The following is an 11,149-nucleotide window of genomic DNA, read 5'->3' as shown; positions in this document are numbered from 1 at the left end:
ACCCGTCATAAATCCCACTAATTTGCTTGCTAAGGTCCTTCAGACCCAACAAACATCTGTTTTCTGAATCATTTCTAAAGATTATTGTCTACCACGGCTTTACAAGGGAAAGTTGGGTTTTCCCACGTACGATGCTTCCTAATAACAACTTTCTATCGAGAGCAGCTAAGACCCTTCCTAGTCCACCAACCTTCGTTTAACCAATTAACAACAAATCCGATGGTCCCGTGCGCTAGACACACGCATCCTTAGCTTTCCTCCGCTACAGCATCGTCACCGAACATCACTGATTCTTCAACCTTCAAACATACAACATCCTTCGACCGGGTCTACACCCGAATCAGTCAGTCACTTATCTTATACATACGCACCAGCGTAACTATCTTCTTCACAAAGTTGTTGGAATAAACTGTCATTCACACCTTGTTACATCAGTGTCATATTCAATTAACCACCTCTATTATCCTAATCGAAATAGGGGATCGATCATTTCGTGGCGTCGATTATCTAATCGTGACGGGAATTTACGACTCCCGTTGGCGTGCTTCCTCGCGATCGCGTCTCTCCGCGATCGAAACACAATGTCATAGATCTGTTTTGCCGCTTTTTAATTTCTTGTTTCTGAATATTTGCTTGAAACTTTTTCACTTCAGGGAATGATTCATCTTCTTCTTTTAGCTGATGCATCTTCGTGTTTTCACTCTGTGAAAAAGTTCTCTTTCTATTACTATTTCTTGTTGTCATTGAACACTTTTCTGGCTGTATTGCATCTTCTCTTATAGAAAGATGATCCTGTAAATGTGTCTGTGAAGTACCCGCGATCTTCCTTGAAATTGTTTCACTCAAAACACTTTTCTCATTTACTATGTTTTGTAGGGCTTTATGTTATTTCTTCTTCTGAGTTACTTCTAGCACTTTTCCTTTTTTTTTAGATCGGTTTTCACGTTTCCTCTAAAAATGTAGGATATATTTAATTACGTTATAATAGAATTTATATGCACAATGTACATACATTAAACGATTAGATTTCAACATATTAATTAACCGATATCTTTTAGATATCATTATTAGATACTATATATAAAGGTTAGTATTGATCAGTAACATGAGATTCGGAGTAAGATTAAAGATATTAAATTTCATCATAATATGATACAAACATTTACATTACTGTCATCGTCACGAATTAATGGCCTTCGTAATTTTGCTACAAGTGACATTGACTGTTGTTTTTTAATATTAATTGCAGCTTTCCTTCAACCCTCTCTTTTTGCTCGGCTCTTCAAAACTTTCGGCGTAGTTGAAGTTGAAGGGCCAGGTTGTGGTGTTTGAGCAAAGTATCTCCAAAATGGTCGTTAACAGATTTTTTAACACCCAAGCAACGTATATTCAATATATCTTTGGTAATTAGTGCTTTAATCCGATTCTTTGATGTAGTACCGATATTCCTACAACCGATAAATCTACAAATAAATTCTTTATAAGTGTAGTATCGTGGAAAGAAGGGCCTGTGGTGGCACTCGATAGTTAAATAGCTCGACACTAACTAGTGTCGGACGACGAAGTGGTTAGCGCCTTAGGTTACGAACGTAGGAGTCCGATTTTTTTTCCACGGTACAAAAAATGAGGAAAAGAGCGGCCGTACCCAACAGCGACCTCTACAGCGCTGAGCACAGCTCAACGATACTACATAAGTATTTAATATATACATTAAACTATAGTTTGTAATAATACATACCATAATTTAATATTGTGGTTGAAATTATGACATATGTAACAATTAATACAAACACTTAACTTAGAAGCATATGTAAATTATTTTTCAAAAAAAATATTTATATGAAACAATAATAAAATAATGAAGTAACGTTGAGAATAAAATCTAGTTTAATTACAAATATATACACTGTTAACAATACCGTTTTATTAAATTTACAGTGAAGCTTACAATTACACTAATGTCAATGAATATTAACGTATATGTTTATTATTACACCAAATAAAAGTGAAAGTACTCTAATGAAAAATACAATATACTTTAATGGAAATAAAACAAGTAAATAGCGAAGCATTTATTAATATTATTATACAGTACTATATTATATTATTATAATATTTATTAATATTTACTTACCTTTTACGTTTGCATAAAAACTACAGAATTGTAAATATCAACTTTTATAACAGAGATAAAACAAGTCACAAAAATTCGTGTCTTTCAATGGCAAAATGCGTTAAAGGAAGGGAAACGATAATCTCCGTTTCGCGTCACAAGCGGGACTGTGCCAGTTTTGCTCCTTGAAAGTACATGTAGCGGTACATGAGCTAGAGGACAATTCAAATTATGTTGTTTTTTTGCCTCGGAGTATCAATATCGTTAGGACATACATAATGTAGCAATAAATAAACTCCGGACAAAACTATGTTGCCGCTACGTGCAACTGTCGAACGAAGACGAATTTGAATTTTCCGATTCTCCTCCGACCAGTTTATACTGTACCAGTTTAAACGGACGCAATCGTAAAGAGTTATCGATCATGTAGTGGATCGTGTGAGGATCAATAATTTAGAGAATACGAGAAATTGCTGCTGCAACGCCTCAAATATATTTAGAATAAATAAAATAAATACGAATAAATATAAATACCGTCGAGAGACGCTCGTACAAATATATTCGCGAAGCTAGGGTATGGTCGCTTGCGAAAAACTCGATAACTATGACTCGGATGACTCGGATAATAACTCGTAGATATTGATCGATAATTCGTAGGTACTCGGTATATACAAACTCGCGATCACGTCCGTTTATTTATACTGGGGGAGGGGGGGGGGGAGTCGGAAAATTTGAATTCATCTTAAATCGACGATTGCCCATAACGGTGACTTTGTTTTGTCCGGAGTTTACCTATCGATATGTTTCGTGCGTCAAGACGATGTCCGTGTTCCGAGGCACAACAACATGAGTCGCTCTCGATCCGCCACGTCCTATGACTCTACCGACTATCTACCGAGTATTGATCAGTTACTAACGAGTTATGAGCGAGCGGTTATACACTGTCTTAGCGAATCCGTTAATACGAGCGTCTTTGCGAACATTATCTGTTCTTATTTATTTAATCATTTTAAAATATACTTGACGGTTTCTACAACGGGCAATCTCGTCTAATAAATCTCACGATTAACCATCCTCTACACACAAGTCCCTTAATACATAACGACTTTTCAGTTCAATTGGGATCATTGCGTTTAACGCCATCTATTCGCCCGGGCGCGCCATTTTTCTCTAGAATATAAATTGTACCGCATGCTTGAATATGTACCGCATGCTTGAAATAGCCAGCCATGTTGATATGGAAGAGGAGGCGAAAGTGGAGCATATTGTAGAAGGAATAGTAGATGAAGAAAACAATAAGTCTACTACATCCATTAAAGAATTGAGGAAGAGATTAATCATGTACGAGGAACAGAATTATCGCAGAGCAAAATTGATTGTGAAGCTAGCCAAAATTGAAAGGAGCAGGATGCCCAGTCAATCTGGAGATATGAAGAAGACGAGATGTTACAATTGCGGCGACGAAGAATATGAGTGTGCAGAGTGCCCGAATAGGTCGAGAGGACCCAAGTGCTTTAAGTGTAGAGAGTACGGACACATCGTATCGAAATGCGACAACCTGAGCGAGTCCCATAAAGTTGTTTCTAGCACGTGGCAATCGTTGCAGACGAAGCGTGGTAAAGACTTTAAGATCGGAAATTTCGAATTGAGCGCGCTAATAGATACCGGTAGCGAACTAACTTTAATGAGAGCGAATCAGTATGTGAAAATTGGTATCGGGTCCGGAAGAAATTGTACACTCGAAGAATTTTCGACGAATATTGTGATAGATGATGAGTCGTACGTTGTAACGATACATGTAGTTTCAGATACCTTGATGCAACACTCGTTCATAATTGGCACATACTTCCTGAATACCGTCGAATTAAACATAAAGGACGGAAATGCTTCTATTCGTAAAGTAGAGAAAAAAGATTGTAATAGACACCCGGAGGTGTTTAAAGTAGATATAGAAATGCGGCAAGACAAAGTAATTGATCAGTCTTAATCCGACTTTGCAAATCCGATCGTAGTTGAAAAAAGGAACGGATCTCTTCATGTTCCTATCGAGGAGAATAGTAGAGAATGTACGGCAGTTGTAGTTACCATGAGTCCTTATCTCGAGGACACCGTCGTCATGAAACAAAAATTTGTTAGATAAACCGGTTTTTTTGCGTGAAGAGGGAAAAATGCTATTACGCGTACCCAGAGAGATCCGCGTCTCTGGGTTATGTAGGACTCGGCAGGTGACATCGCCATACGCCCTAAAAACCCCTCGATCCTTTATTTGATTAGACACGGACAACCCCGACATAGCCGATCAGCATTCATCAGGGTTGTCATTAACCGCGTCTCCGAATATTTAACGTTGCATGCTGGTACCGCTCCTCCTGTTCGCTGACCCCATAGCCATTTCCATTTCTCTTCTGTAATTTATTATCGATTTGCAGAACGCTTTGAGCTTTGTCCAGTATTCGTCCTTGGTAACCACGGTGTCCACCAAGTTGACCACACTTATCCTGAGAACCAGGAAATTCTCGAGTTCGATCGTTATGTTCATTAGGTCCATTTAGGACACACGAACAGGACGTGTTCTGCATCGTCGTTCGGGTTACCACAATCCCTACACTTAGTGTCGACCCCCTTACCGATCCTCTTTCTGTAGCTGTTGAAGATACCATGCCCCATTAACATTTGCATCGTAAAGTAATCGATGTCTCTCCTTTTCTTGGCGAATATAGACGCATTACCTATCAACTTCCTAGTAAAGTTGTCCTCTTTGTAATTGCCCTATTCCGCTTGTCACTCCATTAGGGCTTTCTTCCTTATGTCATCCAGTTCTTCTTTTAACATGATGTATCTATCGATCACTTCACCTTCAACAGCTAAGCTCTTATAAATCTTCATTCCCTCGTATGATTCTTTCAACATCCTAGCTTTAATGTTGATCGGTAAGTTGCCGGTCAATACACAAAGCACCGCATGACATACAGTGCGGTAGGCTGTAAATGTAATGCACAGGGCAGTACGTTGGGTCCTTTTTATAATCTTCCTGTTCTTCTCATAGTTCATTGCATCAGCCCACACAGGCGCACCATATGTCACGATGGGTTCCCAAACATTGTAATAGAGCCTGCGCGCCAAGCCATTGATATTCGGCAGAATTCTTAGGAAACTAAAGTCCTTCAAACAGACAAACAGTCTTTGTCCCAACTACGGGAAGATAGGGGAAACCTATTGTTACGCCATGCGGCTTACCATAGGTCATATTCTTAACTGTCGATCGCGCCACTATAATGTTGCAGACGGATCGTCGCGTCTGCCCGGCAAACAAACATTGTAGTGGCAAGCGCGTGGTTCATTAAGCAGGGCGACTTCCAGAAACGTCGACTCGTAGCCGTTATTTTACCTCGCAGTAAAAGAATGTGGCGTGATCCGAACGTAGTGGGGGTCGCCTTCCAGAAAAAACGAAAAAAATCGAAAGGCGTTCAGAACTTTTCGAGAAGTCGAACCGTCAACACATGTGGTATGTCGCGCATTACTTATCAACCAAAACGCAGTTACATTTTTTTTGTTCCATTTATATCTTTCTAGTTAATAAGTTGTTGAAATAAACATTAATTTATTTGTGTTAATTCTGTGGAATTTCATTGAACTACCCTTATTATCATAATCTAAATAAGGGGATCGATCAGTTCGTGGCGTCGATTATTTAATCGTAACGGGAACTTACAACTCTCGTTGACGTGCTATCCCGCGATCGCGTCTCTCCGCGAACGGTCGAAACAAAATGATTCACTAAAAACTGTCCTGAATTCCTAAGAATTTATTTACCGCAAAACTGACAAAGTGTTTATTTAAAAAATGAGGTTAAAGGTAGTCCTTTTCTTTCATTTCATTCATTTTCATTTTCTTTCTTAAGTATGGCTAACACAATATCTAATCAATTAAAATTTTATATTTTCACGTGAGTTTCTTTAGATAATTATTATCAACATGATGACTAACTCTTACGGATTAATACGTGTCTGTAGGGCAATCCGGTGGACTTGATCGGCTTTTTACTTCGAAAGTTGAGTAATCGGTGTCGCTTTCTTACGCATCTTTGAACTGTATAAATGTTTTAAAATTGTTTGATCCAGAATTGATCCAGAAACGCCCATTTTTTAACGAACGACGTCTCCCACTAGAGACTTTCTCTCGAGAGCGGCTAGCATCCTTTTCTAACCACCGATATACAAATTGACCAATTAGCAGCAATGCCAATTTCCCTTACTTTCTGAACGAAGGTTGTCCTCGACGAATCCGATTTTTCCTCTGCAATATTTTTAAAGCTACACATTTCGAATTTTCCAATTATGCCGAAACAATTGCGTGAACCACTCTATATATTCCATACAATAAACTATTTTTTGCGTTTTAAAGTAGTTGAATATTTTATTAAAATACTCTGAGCAATTCTCAGGTTTCTGTGAAAACAAGATAACCCAAATGTAGTTGTGTTTCCTTCAGAATTATGCAGATTTTATTTGAAATATGTGAGGTGTAAGTGACCCCGACGTGATCGAGCTAATGAGATTTCAATGATCGTGATTCCGGGCGCGCTAACGATATGTCAAACAAGAATAAAACAGTTACGACCAGTGAAGTAGTCCGCGTGCCTTTGACGATGCCCTAGAAGATAGTGCTATGGTTCTCCTTACTAGAGAGATAGCTCGCGGCGGCGAGCATCGCGGGCGATGAAGAAAAATCTACCGCTGGCTGTAGATGTCGCTACTAGGGTACTGCTGTATTTTCTTTTCATTTAAGAATCGTGGAAGAAAAATCGGACTACGGTCGCCGGGATTTAAGAACCCAGATCCCGAACGTTCGTAACTTGAGGCGCTAACCACTGCGCTGCCGTTGTCTGGTATTAGTTAGTGTCGAGTTGTCGTATTTGTGCTGTCGAGTGCCGCCACATATGTATGCATTTATGAACTGAGTGGTTTACAAGTAATTACAATCGATATACATTACAAGTAATTACAATTTATTACAAATGACTCGCTGTGCATATTACTATAACAGTCAGTACTAATTCTATAGATCAGCAGCATTATAACTTTCCAATAAACAACCGAAAATCACGTCGTTGAATAATAAATGCATTCACTGTAGAACGAAATTATTACTACGAATATAAGAGAAACGATTTAAAAACCATGTATTTTTTCATTTAAATTATTTGCATTTGCAAAGGGAGATACAAAATTTTAACAACGTTGCAAATTATAAAGACACAAATTACAGTTTCGTGTTTAAGTTATTGTTCAGAGTTTGTTGGAATACAACGATATTAATCGCATACAGATGAGGTGATTGATCGAACGGATTCTTTCCTTCGTTGTTCAGCGATATCCTCATTAGCGTGCGTTCGTGAGATGTACCACGGCGGCTAGCACGTGCATGCTCTTTCGAGAATTCGGCGGAAGAAGCGTAGGAATATGGATGGAACATTCCCGATGGGCACGTCGAGAAGCTACTAGAAGGTTCTGTGGCACATGTGACGCCACACAGACACCCATACAGGTCACACTCATTACTGCATAGAGAGTGGGGTTCAAAACCTTTTCAAGGGCCATGGGTCACTAAGCCAGTCAGTCTGTGAATAACTAGCCAACTGTCTACATTCCAGAACACACACACTTATAATTCCTGTAATAATTGTTTAATAAATATCACATTATATTGTTTCAACACAAACATTGTGTCTTCCACAGATTATTAATCTTAATTCCAAGATTAAATTCTAACAGAGCTTCCTAATAATTATGGTACAATTGGTAAAATGATGATTTTACATGAAAAAAGTAAAAAATATATTAGATAATTGAAATAACGCGATATAAATATAATTGAAATAACATCAGTAAGGACGGATGTTTTAGGCTTTCGATTTTGAGAAAACAGGGTATGAATATGTTTAGTTAAAAACCAATCCGTGTTTATTCGAGCATTCGCGGAGAGACGCGATCGCGAGAAAGCACGTCAACGGGAGTAGTAAATTCCCGTTGCAATTAGATAACCGACGCCACGAACTGATCGATCCCCTGATTTCTGTTACGATAATAGGGGTGGTTCAATGAATTTAACACTGTATTAACAGGTTAATATAGCTTGTATATTTAAAAATAATGAATGTAATAATAAGAACGTCACAAATTATTTAGCGATAAATGCAGTTGATATGTTATAGGAATTCAACCCGACATTGCGATATCTCTCAATGAATTCGTTAGACTAAGCAATTTATAACGTTTGACTCTTCAGAAGGGACCGATTACTCTTCGATCCTTTTCGTTATCTTCTCTGAGATACGACCCCCACTACGCTCGGATCACGCCACCGTTCGCGCCTATGATCACGTATACCAGCTTCTTTATGCGGATAAAATAACGCACCGAAGGCGAATAGATGTTTCTGGAACTCGCTGCTTGACGACAACTATGCGTTTATCGCTACTTTGTGTATATCTCGACGGTCATGTAAGACGATCTGTTTGCGACGGTTAGGAACACGGCCTACAATAAGCCTTGGGGCGTAATAAACGGAGAGAATAGAATAATCTACAGGATTATCAACGGTGAAGTATATAAATATACTAACGACTCAGAAAACATAATTGAAGCGAGTTGCTTAGATATGAAATTATTGTTAATAACTAAAAGAATAATAGTACAAGTTAGATTAGCAGAGAGACAAACGTGATTGTGCAGTGAGTCTAGGAAACAGGATGAAATATAAAACAAATAAAAATGGAATATGCAATACGTCCTATCCAAGAAGATTGGATACAAAATTCTTAAAATAAACAACCACCATCTTTATGAACAGAGAAAATTGATTATTGAGACTAAAGAATTTTATTAAGAAACAACATGACGCTCAGAGCATAATAACTGAAGTTATAATAACCTGAGCACAACTCAAAAACTTAGCTATGACCCTTTTGTAATAACTAACAAACAAACATTTCAAACTTAATTAATTATAAACAAGCTACAGATAATTTGAAGTTGGATATGAATAAGCTTAATAACAAAATTAAATAAATAGAATTTTTCTTATTTAAATGCGACAGTTCGTAGTACAAAACAAATTTTGTTCAGGAATAAGGTTTTCTGAAAATTTCCAGCGAAAATTTTTGCAAAAATTTCCTAAAGGAATTATAACCTATGAGATAAATGAAATAAAAATACAAAAACCAACTGATATTAAAAGAAGAATGATTATTTTACAAGATAATATGAAACTGTGTAAGGGATTACATATGTAACATATTGTCCCGATGTACACATATCTGCGAAGCGACTTACTACCCTGTATATTCCAGAAACTTCTTAGTTTGCCCCAGCCTTAGCAATTTGAAACTATTTTATTAAAATTAAGAATTTTCCACATTAGATCGAACGCACTTCTAATAGGTACCAAACAGTATATATATATAGCAAGATTTCACATATCTCTAAATTATTCACAGAAAATTAATACGGCACATAAATTAGACTTCGGATTGTAAAAATTAAGAATAAATAACCGATACAGTCTCACAAAAATAGAAGGATAAAGATAGAGATAAGGGATCAAAAACAACAGTTATTTTTCAAATTTGTATGAAAAGCCCTTAAGAAAATAAGTTCCTCCTTAAATTGAAAACAGTTATATGTATAGAAATCAAACTTGCGATAAAAGTAAAAAAGATAGAAAATAAGAAAATTGTATTTGTTTTTATGACTCACTTTTACATGTAGTATAATTTCCACCGCTATTTTAGCATAGAACAAATTTTTAGGTTAAAATTATTCATACAAAGCTAGTACGTAGTTGAATATTTTTTCATTTAATAAACATTCGTGTAAAATATTTGCCTCACTAAACTAATCGTTCTTTATAGAAATTTCAGAAATCAACCTTCACGAATTCACAAAATTCATAGAGTCACTCTCTGCTCACGAGAACTCCAACTACTCCCTATGGAAAGCCACGAAAAAAAAAAGAAATCAATAAAACTAGTCCCAGCAATCAGGACGGCAGACAACACATGGGCAAGAAGCAACGAAGAGCAAGCTGAAGAATTTTCCAACCACCTTTGAAACACATTTATACCACATAATATCAACAACAGCAACCCCAAATGTCATACGGACGAGGATGCGTTTACCACTAGTACCTCAACTGACAACCACTATACCATACCTAAAACAACAGCACAAGAAATTAGAAACATAATCGAGAAAACAAAAAACAATAAAGCACCACGAATCGACCTAATCAATGGTAAAATCTTGAAAAACCTTCCGCCAAAAGCGATAACACTAATGACAATAATATTCAATGCAATACTAAGAATCCAATACTTTCCTAAACTGTGGAAACTAGCACAGGAGATAATGTTACCTAAACCAGGCAAAGAACCACACCAAACTGCATCTTACAGACCAATATCACTACTTCCTGTGTTTTCCAAAATACTAGAGGAAATAATATGCAACCGCATAAAACCAATAATATTGTTAAGGAAATTCGAGGATTTGGGAATACAAATTATTGGCTATATTTCCCATACAACAGTTATACATCTATATTCCTCTCTAAGAACGTCTTGCACGCACGCTGGTTGCCAACCGACTCTACTCTTCGGTGTCTCGATTAACTCTAACGACTCTACTCTTCGACGACTCGATTAGCTCTGTCTCTCGCAACACACACACTTTTCGACTCGCACACTCTGACCTTTCGGTCGTCCCACCTTGAAACCGTCCTTCTGATCTAACGTTGTCTATTGTTTTTCTTCTAACATCTGGCAACAGTCTTTGAGTCCTTGACGCCCTCTAACCCTTACACACACACTCTCATGTACAGTGTAAATGTATCACTTCCCTAACAAATATAGAAGGAAAAATTAATACCAGATCACCAATTTCGATTCAGAAACATACACTCCACTATAGAGCAAATGCACAGGCTCATTAAAGAAATAATACTAGCATTAGAAAACAAACAATACTGTACAGCCCT

This window comes from Bombus vancouverensis, unplaced genomic scaffold, assembly GCF_051014615.1.
Source record: "Bombus vancouverensis nearcticus unplaced genomic scaffold, iyBomVanc1_principal scaffold0027, whole genome shotgun sequence".
NCBI classification, from domain to species: domain Eukaryota; kingdom Metazoa; phylum Arthropoda; class Insecta; order Hymenoptera; family Apidae; genus Bombus; species Bombus vancouverensis.
Note: the sequence above shows the minus strand (reverse complement) of the source record.